Raw genomic sequence first — 14518 nt, 5'->3', positions numbered from 1 at the left:
GAGAGGAGGAGAGAGAGAGAGAGAGAGAGGAGGAGAGAGGAGAGAGAGGAGGGGAGAGAGAGAGAGGGGAGAGAGAGAGGGAGAGAGAGCGAGAAAGGGAGGGAGAGAGAGAGGGGAGAGAGGGAGAGAGAGAGAGGGAGAGAGAGAGGGGGAGAGAGGGAGAGAGAGAGAGAGAGAGAGAGGGGGAGAGAGGGAGAGAGTGAACAATCTGAGAGACCAGGCAAGAAGGGCCTTTATGCAATCTAAAGGAACATAACATTTGACATACTGTATCAATTAGGATCTGGCTAAAAAAAAATGAATCAGTTATAGAACCCATTGCACTTTATGGTTGTGAGGTCTGGGGTCCCCTCACCAACCAAGAATTCACAAAATGGGACAAACACCAAATTGAGACTCTGTATGCAGAATTTTGCTAAAATAGCCTCTGTGTACAATGTAGAACACCAAATAATGCATGCAGAGCAGAATTAGGCCGATACCCGCTAATTATCAAAATACAGAAAAGAGCCGTTAAATTCTACAACCACGTAAAAGGAAGCGATTCACAAACCTTCCATAACAAAGCCATCACCTACAGAGAGATGAACCTGGAGAAGAGGCCCCTAAGCAAGCTGGTCCTGGGCTCTGTTCATAAACACAAACAGACCCCACAGAGCCCCAGGAAACAAACAAAATTAGACGCAACCAAATCATGAGAAAACAAAAAGATAATTACTTGACACATTGGAAAGAATTAACAAAAAAACTGAGCAAACTAGAATGCTATTTGGCCCTAAACAGAGAGTACACAGTGGCAGAATACCTGACCACCGTGACTGACCCAAACTTAAGGAAAGCTTTGACTAAGTACAAAGTCAGTGAGCATAGCCTTGCTATTGAGAAAGGCCGCTGTAGGCAGACCTGGCTCTCAAGACAGGCTATATGCACACTGCCCACAAAATGAGGTGGAAACTTAGCTGCACTTCCTAACCTCCTGCCAAATGTATGACCATATTAGAGACACATTTTTCCCGCAGATTACACAGATCGACAAAGATTTAGAAAAGAAACCCAATTTTGATAAACTCCCATATCTACTGGGTGAAATACCACAGTGTTCCATCACAGTACCAATATTTGTGACCTGTTCCCACAAGAAAAGGTCAACCAGTGAAGAACAAACACCATTGTAAATACAACCCATATTTAATGTTTATTTATTTTCCTTTTTGTACTTTAACTATTTGCACATCGTTACAACTCTGTATATAGACATAATATGACATGTGTAATGTATCTGTTGTTTTGGAACTTGTGTGAGTGTAATATTTACTGTTCACTTTTTATTGTTTATTTCACCATTATCTATTTCACTTGCTTTGGCAATAAGAACATATGTTTCCATTGCCAATAAAGAGAGAGACATAAAGAGAGACATAAAGAGAGAGAGAGACAAGGGATTTTTTTTAAACTTCTAATATGCGACACTGTGTCTGTAATGAAACCCAGGCCTTGTAACAAGACACCCAGGTAGAGGAGCTGCTGCTTCAACAAAAGCTAATGAGGATCCGAAACCCCCCCCCCCCCCCCCCCCCCACTAAATACTAGGCATATCTTTTCCAGGAGATAGTAAGAGCCAGTCTGGTCCTTCAACAGGATTTGACAAGACATATTCCTGTGCTTGTGTGTGTGTGTGTGTGTGTGTGTGTGTGTGTGTGTGTGTGTGTGTGTGTGTGTGTGTGTGTGTGTGTGTGTGTGTGTGTGTGTGTGTGTGTGTGTGTGTGTGTGTGTGTGTGTGTGTGTGTGTGAATTTGACCAAGTATGTATGTGCCCCGAATTAGTTTGTGTGTCTTAGCATGTACAGTACAGTACCTGGTAAGTACATGGAGGAGACGTAGTATATATATATAGGATCAGTATATATAGGATCAGTATATATATGTGTAGGATCAGTATATATAGGATCAGTATATATAGGATCAGTATATATATGTGTAGGATCAGTATATATAGGATCAGTATATATATATATATAGGATCAGTATATATAGGATCAGTATATATAGGATCAGTATATATATAGGATCAGTATACATAGGATCAGTATACATAGGATCAGTATATATGTACTACGTCTCTTCCCTGTAGCTCAGTTGGTAGAGCATGGTGTTTGCAATGCCAGGGTTGTGGGTTCAATTCCCACGGGGGCCAGCACAGAAAAAAAAATGTATGAAATGTATGCATTCACTACTGTAAGTCGCTCTGGATAAGAGTGTCTGCTAAATGACTAAAATGTAAATGTATATATAGGATCAGTATATGTATATATATATATATAGGATCAGTATATATATATATATATATATAGGATCAGTATATATATGGGATCAGTATATATAGGATCAGTATATATATATATATAGAATCAGTATATATAGGGTCAGTATATATAAAAAGGATCAGTATATATATATAGGATCAGTATATATAGGGTCAGTATGTATATATAGGGTCAGTATATACAGGATCAGTATATATAAAAAGGATCAGTATATATATATAGGATCAGTATATATAGGATCAGTATGTATATATAGGGTCAGTATATACAGGATCAGTATATATAAAAAGGATCAGTATATATATATATAGGATCAGTATATATAGGGTCAGTATATACAGGATCAGTATATATATAGGATCAGTATATACAGGATCTATATATATATATATAGGATCAGCATATATTGGATCAGTATATTTGCATTGCAAAAATCGCTGAAGCTGGAGACTTATATTTCCCTCACTAACTTTAAACATCAGCTATCTGAGCAGCTAACCAATCTCTGCTGCTGTACATAGCCCATCTGTAAACAGCCCACCCAATCTACCCACCTCATCCCCATATTGTTTTTATTTACTTTTCTGCTCATTTGCACACCAGTATTTCTACTTGCACATCATCATCTGCTATTTATCACTCCAGTGTTAATTTGCTAAACTGTAATTACTTCGCTGCTATGGCCTATTTATTGCCTTGCCTCCTCACACCATTTGCACACACTGTATATAGACTTTCTTTTCTTTTTTTTCTTTTTTCTATTGTGTTATTGACTAGCCTACCTGGTTAAATAAAGGTGAAATAAATCTAATAAAATATATAGGATCAGTATATATAGGATCAGTATATATAGGATCAGTACATACATTTTCAGCTTCCAGGAATTGCGTACAGATCCTTGCGTCATGGGGCCGTGTATTATCTTGCTGAAACATTTGGCGACAGCGGCTGATTAATGGCACAACAATTGGTTTCAGGATCTCATCACTGTACCTCTGTGCATTCAAATTTCCATCAATAAAATGCAATTGTGTTCATTGTCCATAGCTTATTTCTGCCCATACCATAACCCCCACCACCACCATGGGGCACTGTGTACACAAAGTTTACATCAGCAAACCGCTCGCCCACGCGACACCATACACGCTGTCTGCCGTCTGCCCTTGTACAATTGAAACTGGGATTCATCCGTGAAGTGCACACTTCTCCAGCGTGCCAGTGGCCATCGAAGGTGAGCATTTGCCCGCTGAAGTCGGTTTCCGATGCCGAACGGCAGTCAAGTCAAGAACCTGGTGAGGACAACTAGCACGCCAATTAGCTTCCTTGAGATGGTTTCTGACAGTTTGTGCAGATGTTCTTCGGTTGTGCAAACCCACAGTTTTATCAGCTGTCAGGGTGGCTGGTCTCAGACTATCCCATAGGTGAAGAAGCCGGATGTGGAGGTCCTGGGCTGGCGAGGATACACATGGTCTGCGGTTGTGATGCCAGTTGGACCTACTGCCAAATTCTCTTCAACGACATTGGAGGCGGCTTATGGTAGAGAAATTAACATAAAACTATCTGGCAACAGTTCTGGTGGACATTCCTGCAGTCAGCATGCCAACTGCATGCTCCTTCAAAACTTGAGACATCTGTGGCATTGTATTGTGTGACAAAACTGCACATTTTAGAGTGGCCTGTTATTGTCCCTCAGCACAAGGTGCACCTGTGTAATGATCAAGCTGTTTAATCAGCTTCTTGATATTTTACACCTCTGAAGTGGATGGATTATCTTGGCAAATGAGAAATGATCACTAACAGGGATGTAAACAAATTAGTGCACAAAACATGAGAGAAATAAGCTTTTTGCACGTATCTGGGATCTTTTATTTCAGCTCATGAAACATGGGACCAACAATTTAAATGTTGCGTTTATATTTTTGTTCAGTGTAATAATTAAGCAATGATTGGACATGCATTCAAGGAAGGAGGCTAGTGTGTGTATTGGAATATTATGAAATGTTGAGTGTACATTAACACTACCTCAAGAAAATAGTACTATGGGGAACTAAGGACTGTTCCCCTCCCTTACCTTGACAGCAGGGACTTGTCTCCTGGGGATGTACTGTATGTTCTGGTGCCATTGGCCTTCACTACTGTGGTCTTCTCAACGTAGTCACTCACAGCCTTCCCGTAGTTGGCCAAAACCTTCTTCTTCTCAAGTAGACAGTGTCCAAACACTGGGTAAACTCTAAAAGCAGAAAGGTTAGAAGGTTGAGGGTAAGTTGTTAAATTTGACCAGCTTCAGTCATATCTTGATAATTGGAGGTACTGAATTTCAGAAAAATTGTTGGCTTTCCAGGACAGCTTTTTTGTGTGGAACTTGACGTGGAAGTAAATACATTTAATTTGTTTCCTCTGGTAAAATATTACTGACCACTTTTTTCCTTTAGAAAATAAATGTATGCTTTAATCAAAAGTGCTTAAAGATAGATATCGTATGTTATTGATGGTTTTTGATTGTTTTTGATATTGATGGTTTTTATATTTTTCATATTCATGTTTTTTAATATTTTTTGATATTGATGGTTTTTATATTTTTAAAATGAATGTTTTTAAATAATTTTTGATATTAATGGTTTTGATATTTTTCATATTAATGTGTTTTTTAATAATTTTTGATATTGATGGTTTTTATATTTTTCATATTAATGTGTTTTTGAATAATTTTTGATATTGATGTTTTTGATATTTTTGTTATGAATGTTTTTTTTAATACTTTTTGATATTGATGGTTTTTAATAATTTTTGATATTGATGGTTTTTAATAATTTTTGATATTGATGGTTTTTGATCATTTTTGATATTGATGGTTTTTGATCATTTTTGATATTGATGGTTTTTGATCATTTTTGATATTGATAGTTTTTGATAGTTTAATATGGTTCTAAGTGAGTATATTACTTATTCATTACTCTCCAATTATCTTAGCAATATCAAAGTAATACATTTAAGTATTTTGTATTTGATTTTGTTCATTTCTTATGTATCTATCTTTTGTAGGTGGTTTGTAATATTGTCTTGTGTCCTCCTCGGCAGTGGTGGAAAAAGTACTCAATCGTCATACTTGGGTAAAAGTAAAGATACCTTAAATAGGAAATTACTCAAGTAAAAGTGAATGTCACCCAGGAAAATACTACTTGTATAAAAGTCTTTAAAAGTATTTGTTTTTTTTAAATATACTTAAAACCTGTTGAGGATCTTATCCCGATCTTATCCCGGTATTGGGATTCATTGTCATGTGACCATGGCGGGGAATTCAAAACTGCAAGAGTAATCATTTCAAAAAATCAAATAATCAACTATTTTCCTCCATTTGAAAGATATATCTCCTAAATCTAACCACGCTGACCGATTTTCAGAGGCATTACGGAGAATGCATAAAGTTAGGTTATGTGAGGAGAGTACATTGACAATAGCTGCGTGTAATGTTTAGCCAATTCAAAGAAGGGCATCAACAGACAGAAAACTAGCTAGAATTATGCACTTACCTTTGACAATCTGCATCAGATGACACTCATAGGACATTATGTTATACAATACATGCATTTTTAGTTCCATCAAGTTCATATTTATATCCAAAAACAGCATTTACAGTCGCGGTGAAATTCAGAATTTTTTTCGGCTCGAATGCACCCAGTGAATCCAGCATTACAAATCACGGAATTACTATTCGAAAACATTGGTAAATTATAATATTGTCATTCAAAGAATAATATATTATCATCTCGTAATTGCTACCGAAGGGCCAGATCTCAAAATAACTTTACTGGGAAATCACATTTTGTATAAACTGGGTACTATGCTAACAACAATAAGCTATATGCTAAGCTAAGCTAAGCTATACCGTTAGCATTAGCATCATCTAATATCGATAATAACATTCTAAATATCCCCTTACCTTTGATTATCTCCATCAGAAGGCGCTGCCAGAGATCCCAGGTCCAGAACAAATGTGGTTTCTTTTGACAAAGTTCATAATTTATGTCCAAATAGTTAGCGTTCAGTAGGCTCCCACAAAATGAGGTGGGCAGTGTAAAGTCACGTCGAAAAACTAAAGAAAACCTAGTAAATAATCTATTTACGTTTGTTTAAACATGTCAAACGTTGTTTAGCACTAATCTTTTGTTCCATTTTTAACGTGAAACATCAGTAAACATCAGTAATATTTTCACACAACCTATCAAGTGTCTAGAATAAACGATAATGACAAAGGCACTCTTCTCAGATTCATGCGCAGGCGCAAAAAATGAAGTGATGACGTGTCAACTTGTAAGCTTTCTAATTCGGTGTGTATTTATCACAGATGCTTCAAACAACTTTCTAAAGATCGTTGACATCTAGTGGAAGCAGTAGGAGTTGCGAACTGAATCCTTTCTCACTGTGGTATCTTTAAAACAATGACACTAAATAGTACAGTCACAAAATTCTCTTTTTTTTTAATCTATTTTTCACAGGTTTTTGCCTGCAATATGAGTTTTGTTATACTTACAGACACCATTCAAACTGTTTTAGAAAATTCAGAGTGTTTTCTATCCAAACCTAAACAATAATATGCATATTCTAGCTTCTGAGTTGGTGTAGGAGGCAGTTAAAAATGCGCACATATTTTTTTCCAAAATTCTCAATACTGCCCCCTGGCCTCAACAGGTTATCCTCTTGACGGTCTCGTCCCATAAGCGGGACGGACATCCAGTGAAAAACTCCTATCGATATTAGCATAACATTTTTTTATAATTTTTTTTTCAAATATAGGACTGTCTCATATCGTTTTATAGATACACCTCTCCAGAATCGAACCACGTTGTCCGATTTCAAAAAGGCTTTACAGCAAAAGCAAAACATTAGATTATGTTAGAGGAGTATATCGTAAAAGTAGCCACATAGCCATTTTCCAACCAACCACATGCATCACAAATAACCAAAAAACAGCTAAATGCAGCACTAACCTTTTACAAACTTCATCAGATGACACACCTAGGACATCATGTTACACAATGCATGCATTCTTTTGTTCGATAAAGTTCATATTTATATATAAAAACAGCATTTTACATCGGCACGTAATGTTGACTAACTATTTTCCCTCAAATGCATCCGGTGAAACAGTGCTACAATTTACTAAATTACTATTCCAAAACATTTTTAAAATGTAATATTGTCATTCTAAGATTTATAGATTAATATCTCTTGAAAGCACCTGTAATACCAGATTTAAAAATAACTTTACTGGGTAATCACACTTTGCGATAAAAGGGGATGCGATACTCAGAAAATGACCTAGTAAATATAGGTCTGCGCCATCTTGGAACTATCGCATATCACATCTAGTCTTGTATACTATTGTCAATAATCCCTTACCTATGGTTGTCTTCATCAGAAAGCACTTCCAGGAATCCCAGGTCCACAACAAATGTATTTTCGTTCGAAAAAATTACTCCTTTATGTTCCAAGAGCTTGTTCTTGTTAGCGCGTCTGAAGGCTGATCCAAATGCTCCGTCGGCCGCGGGACAGCTATTTCGAGAAAATGCATTTTTTTCCATTTAGGTTCGTTCAAACATGTCAAACGTTGTATAACATAAATCTTCAGGGTCTTTTTCAACAAGAGAGACAATAAGATTCGAGGGGGACGATTGCATTGTGTTTCAAAACGTTTCGAAAGGGGAGGGAAGCCAGGACCGCCGGCGTCATAATGGTGATGGCCCTCCTCATGTGACCAATTTCAACAGCGTCTCATTCATTCAGTTTTAACAGTAGGAGACTCAAACCACTTTGTAAAGACTGGGGACATCTAGTGGAAGCAATAGGAAGTGCTCAATGAACCATTGCTCACTGTGTGAATTACAGGCAAAGATGTGAAGTTGAGTCCACAATTCAGAATTCCACATCCTGTTATGATCGGTCTCGGGGTTTTGACTGCCATATGAGTTCTGTTATACTCACAGACACCATTCAAACAGTTTTAGAAACTTTAGGGTGTTTTCTATCCACAAGTATTAATTATATGCATATCCTAGCTTCTGAGTTTGTGTAGGAGGCCGTTTAAAATGGGCACGAATTTTTTTCAAAAATCGCTGTAGCGCCCCCTATCCTAGGGGAACGCCAGGTAGGCTAGTTAGTTCTCATTTACAACTGCGACCTGGCCAAGATAAAGCAAAGCAGTGCGACACAAGCAACAACACAGAGTTGCACATGGAATAGACAAATGTACAGTCAATAACACGATAGAATTGTTTTTTTAAAAGTGTGTGCAAATGAGGTAAGATTAGTGAGGTAAGGCAATAAAATGGCCGTGGTGGCGAAATAAATACAATTTAGCAATGAACACTGGAGTGATAGGTGTGCAGAAGGTGAATATGCAAGTCGAGATACTAGGGTGCAAAGGAGAAAAAAAAAAAAAATAACAATATAGGGATGAGGTAGTTGGATGGGCTATTTACAGATGGGCTATGTACAAGTGCAATGATCTGTGAGCTTCTCTGACAGCTGGTGCTTAAAGCTAGTGAGGGAGATATGAGTCTCCAGCTTCAGTGATTTTTGCAATTCGTTCCAGTCATTGGCAGAAGAGAACTGGAAGGAAAGACGGCCAAAGGAGGAATTGGCTTTGGGGGTGACCAGTGAAATATACCTGCTGGAGCGCGTGCTACGGGTGGGTGCTGCTATGGTAACCAATGAGCTGAGATAAGGCAGGGCTTTACCTAGCAGAGACTTATAGATAACCTGGAGCCAGTGGGTTTGGCGATGAATATGAAGCGAGGGTCAGCCAACGAGAGCATATAGGTCACTGTGGTGGGTAGTAAATGGGGCTTTGGTGACAAAATGGATGGCACTGTGATAGACTGCATCCAATTTGCTGAGTAGAGTGTTGGAGGCTATTTTGTAAATGACATCGCCGTCAAGGATCGGTAGGATAGTCAGTTTTACGAGAGTATGTTTGGCAGCATGAGTGAAGGATGCTTTTGTTGCGAAATAGGAAGCTGATTCTAGATTTAATTTTGGATTGGAGATGCTTAATGTGAGTCTGGAAGGAGAGTTGACAGTCTAACCAGACACCTAGGTATTTGTAGTTGTCCACAAATTCTAAGTCAGAACCGTTCAGAGTAGTGATGCTGGACGGGCGGGCAGGTGCGGGCAGCGATCTGTTGAAGAGCATGCATTTAGTTTTACTTCCATTTAAGAGCAGTTGGAGGCCACGAAGGGGAGTTTTATGGCATTGAAGCTCGTCTGGAGGTTAGTTAACACAGTGTCCAAAGAAGGGCCAGATGTATACAGAATGGTGTCGTCTGCATAGAGGTGGATCGGAGAATCACCAGCAGCAAGAGTGACATCATTGATGTATACAGAGAAAAGAGTCGGCCCGAGAATTGAAGCCTGTGGCACTCCCATAGAGACTGCCAGAGGTCCGAACAACAGGCACTCCGATTTGACACACTGAACTCCGTCTGAGAAGTAGTTGGTGAACAAGGCGAGGCAGTCATTTGAGAAACCAAGGCTGTTGAGTCTGCCGATAAGAATGTGGTGATTGACAGATTCTAAAGCCTTGGCCAGGTCGATGAATACGGCTTCATTACTGTCTTTTATCGATGGCAGTTATGATATTATTTAGGACCTTGAGCAGGGCTGAGGTGCACCCATGACCAGCTCGGAAACCAGATTAAATAGCAGAGAAGGTACGGTGGGATTCGAAATAGTCGGTGATATGTTTGTTAACTTGGCTTTCGAAGACCTTAGAAAGGCAGGGTTGGATAGATATAGGTCTGTAACAGTTTGGGTCTAGAAGGTCTCCCCCTTAGAAGAGGGGGATGACCGTGGCAGCTTTCCAATCTTTGGGGATCTCAGACGATACAAAAGAGAGGTTGGACAGGCTAGTAATAGGGGTTGCAACAATTGCGGCGGATAATTTTAGAAAGAGAGGGTCCAGCCTTTGCTTTCCTAACTGCCTGTGGATATTGGTTCCTAACTTCCCTGAAAGTTGCATATCGCGGGGGCTATTCGATTCTAATGCGATACACCACATGATATTTTTGTTGCTGTCAAGGGCAGTCAGGTCTGGAGTGAACCAAGGGCTATATCTGTTCCTGGTTCTACATTTTTTGAATGGGGCATGCTTATTTAAGATGGTGAGGAAAGCGCTTTTAAAGAATAACCAGGCATCCTCTACTGATGGAATGAGGTAAATATCCTTCCAGGATACCCGGGCCAGGTCGATTAGAAAGGCCTGCTCGCTGAAGTGTTTTAGGGAGCGTTTGACAGTGATGTGGGGTGGTCGTTTAACCGCAGACCCATTACGGACGCAGTCAATGAGGCAGTGATCGCTGAGATCCTGGTTGAAAACAGCAGAGGTGTATTTAGAGGGCAGGTTGGTCAGGATGATATCTATGAGGGTGCCCGTGTTTACGGATTTGGGGTCGTACCTGGTAGGTTCATTGATAATTTGTGTGAGATTGAGGGCACTGGGCTGGTCTGGTGTACTGGGCTACCCTGGTGTACTTGGCTGGCCTGGTGTACTGGGCTGGCCTGGAAGGCCTGGTGTACTTGGGAGACCTGGTGTACTGGTCTGGCCTGGTGTACTGCGTTGGGAGGCCTGATGTACTGTGCTGGCCTGGTGTACATGGGAGGCCTGGTGTACTCGGCTGGCCTGGGAGGCCTGGTGTATTGTGCTGGGAGTCCTGGTGTACTGTGCTGGGAGGCCTGGTGTACTGGGCTGGGATGCCTGGTGTACTGTGCTGGGAGGCCTGGTGTACTGTGCTGGGAGGCCTGGTGTACTGGGCTGGGAGGCCTGATGTACTGTGCTGGCCTGGTGTACATGGGAGGCCTGGTGTACTGGGCTGGCCTGGTGTATATGGGAGGCCTGGTGTACCCACCTGACCTGGTGTATATGGGAGGCCTGGTGCATATGGGAGGCCTGGTGTACTGGGCTGGCCTGGTGTATATGGGAGGCCTGGTGTACTGGGCTGGCCTGGTGTATATGGGAGGCCTGGTGTATTGGGCTGGGCTGGAAGCAGACAGCCGTTGTAATCACTGTACATCTTTACTCTGGTTTTGAGGATGGGCTAACTGTGGCTGAATGGTGCTGCATCATGTTATGGGTATGCTTGTCATTGGCAAGGACTAGGGAGTTTTTTTATGATAAAAAGAAACAGAATAGAGCTAAGCATAGTCAAAACTCTAGAGGAAAACCTGGTTCAGTCTGCTTTCCAACAGACATTGGAAAACAAATGCACCTTTAAACAGGACAATAACCAAAACACAAGGCCAAATATACATTGGAGTTGCTTACCAAGACAACATTGAATGTTTCTAAGTGGCCTAGTTACGGTTTTGACTTAAATCGGCTTGCAAATCTATGGCGAGTTTTGAATATGGCTGTGTAGCAATCAACTACAAACAACTTGACAGAGGTTGAAGAATTGTTTTGATTATAATGTGAAAGTATTCTACAGTACAGGTGTGCAAAGCTCTTAGAGACTTACCCAGAAAGATTCACAGCTGTAATCGCTGCCAAAGGTGATTCTAACATGTGAATGCTTATGTAAATTAGATATGTCTGTCTTTCATTTTAAATTTGCAAAGATTTCTAAAAATATGTTTTCACTTTTGTCATTATGGGATATTGCGTGTAGATGGGTGATAAAAAAAAAAATCGAATCCATGTGGAATTCAGGCTGTAACACAACAAACTGTGGAATAAGTCAAGGGGTCTGAATATTTTCTGAAGGTACTGTATATACTGTATTTATAAACATTATATATTTATATATTTAGATTTCCATCTCAGACTTGTAATATTTCCTTTGATTTTCTGGATTATGTTTGTATTGTATTTTTATTTTTATTGCTAGGTATCACTGTACTGTAAACACAAGCATTTCACTGTATCTGCGATATCATATGCAAATCTTTGTACGCAACCAATAAACTTGAATCTGATTTGATTCAACAATTAAAACACAGTTTATTCTGTTTGAATCACCTGCTTATGTAAATAACGGTAACCATAGGGCCCTGGTCAAAAGTAATGCACTTTATAGGGAATAGTGTGCCATTTGGGAGACAGCCTGTGGTAAATTATATGAGAAGTGAAAGGGGAGTCAGCATGTCCTCCAGATCATTAACCTGTCCTCCAGATCATTAACCTGTCCTCCAGATCATTAACCTGTCCTCCAGATCATTAACCTGTCCTCCAGACCATTAACCTGTCCTCCAGACCATTAACCTGTCCTCCAGACCATTAACCTGTCCTCCAGATCATTAACCTGTCCTCCAGACCATTAACCTGTCCTCCAGACCATTAACCTGTCCTCCAGACCATTAACCTGTCCTACAGATCATTAACCTGTCCTCCAGCCTCCAGACCATTAACCTGTCCTCCAGACCATTAACCTGTCCTCCAGATCATTAACCTGTCCTCCAGACCATTAGCCTGTCCTCCAGATCATTAACCTGTCCTCCAGACCATTAACCTGTCCTCCAGATCATTAACCTGTCCTCCAGATCATTAACCTGTCCTCCAGATCATTAACCTGTCCTCCAGACCATTAACCTGTCCTCCAGATCATTAACCTGTCCTCCAGACCATTAACCTGTCCTCCAGACCATTAACCTGTCCTCCAGACCATTAACCTGTCCTCCAGATCATTAACCTGTCCTCCAGATCATTAACCTGTCCTCCAGATCATTAACCTGTCCTCCAGATCATTAACCTGTCCTCCAGATCATTAACCTGTCCTCCAGATCATTAACCTGTCCTCCAGATCATTAACCTGTCCTCCAGACCATTAACCTGTCCTCCAGACCATTAACCTGTCCTCCAGACCATTAACCTGTCCTCCAGATCATTAACCTGTCCTCCAGATCATTAACCTGTCCTCCAGACCATTAACCTGTCCTCCAGACCATTAACCTGTCCTCCAGATCATTAACCTGTCCTCCAGATCATTAACCTGTCCTCCAGATCATTAACCTGTCCTCCAGCCTCCAGACCATTAACCTGTCCTCCAGACCATTAACCTGTCCTCCAGATCATTAACCTGTCCTCCAGATCATTAACCTGTCCTCCAGACCATTAACCTGTCCTCCAGATCATTAACCTGTCCTCCAGATCATTAACCTGTCCTCCAGATCATTAACCTGTCCTCCAGATCATTAACCTGTCCTCCAGACATAACCTGTCCCCAGACCATTAACCTGTCCTCCAGACCATTAACCTGTCCTCCAGATCATTAACCTGTCCTCCAGATCATTAACCTGTCCTCCAGACCATTAACCTGTCCTCCAGACCATTAACCTGTCCTCCAGACCATTAACCTGTCCTCCAGACCATTAACCTGTCCTCCAGACCATTAACCTGTCCTCCAGATCATTAACCTGTCCTCCAGACCATTAACCTGTCCTCCAGACCATTAGCCTGTCCTCCAGACCATTAACCTGTCCTCCAGACCATTAACCTGTCCTCCAGACCATTAACCTGTCCTCCAGACCATTAACCTGTCCTCCAGATCATTAACCTGTCCTCCAGACCATTAACCTGTCCTCCAGACCATTAACCTGTCCTCCAGATCATTAACCTGTCCTCCAGATCATTAACCTGTCCTCCAGACCATTAACCTGTCCTCCAGATCATTAACCTGTCCTCCAGACCATTAACCTGTCCTCCAGACCATTAACCTGTCCTCCAGATCATTAACCTGTCCTCCAGATCATTAACCTGTCCTCCAGACCATTAACCTGTCCTCCAGATCATTAACCTGTCCTCCAGACCATTAACCTGTCCTCCAGATCATTAACCTGTCCTCCAGACCATTAACCTGTCCTCCAGATCATTAACCTGTCCTCCAGACCATTAACCTGTCCTCCAGACCATTAACCTGTCCTCCAGATCATTAACCTGTCCTCCAGACCATTAACCTGTCCTCCAGACCATTAACCTGTCCTCCAGACCATTAGCCTGTCCTCCAGACCATTAACCTGTCCTCCAGACCATTAACCTGTCCTCCAGACCATTAACCTGTCCTCCAGACCATTAACCTGTCCTCCAGATCATTAACCTGTCCTCCAGATCATTAACCTGTCCTCCAGACCATTAACCTGTCCTCCAGACCATTAACCTGTCCTCCAGACCATTAACCTGTCCTCCAGACCATTAACCTGTCCTCC

This window comes from Salmo trutta, chromosome 6 (assembly GCF_901001165.1).
Source record: "Salmo trutta chromosome 6, fSalTru1.1, whole genome shotgun sequence".
NCBI lineage: Eukaryota > Metazoa > Chordata > Actinopteri > Salmoniformes > Salmonidae > Salmo > Salmo trutta.
This window is presented reverse-complemented; position numbering follows the sequence as displayed.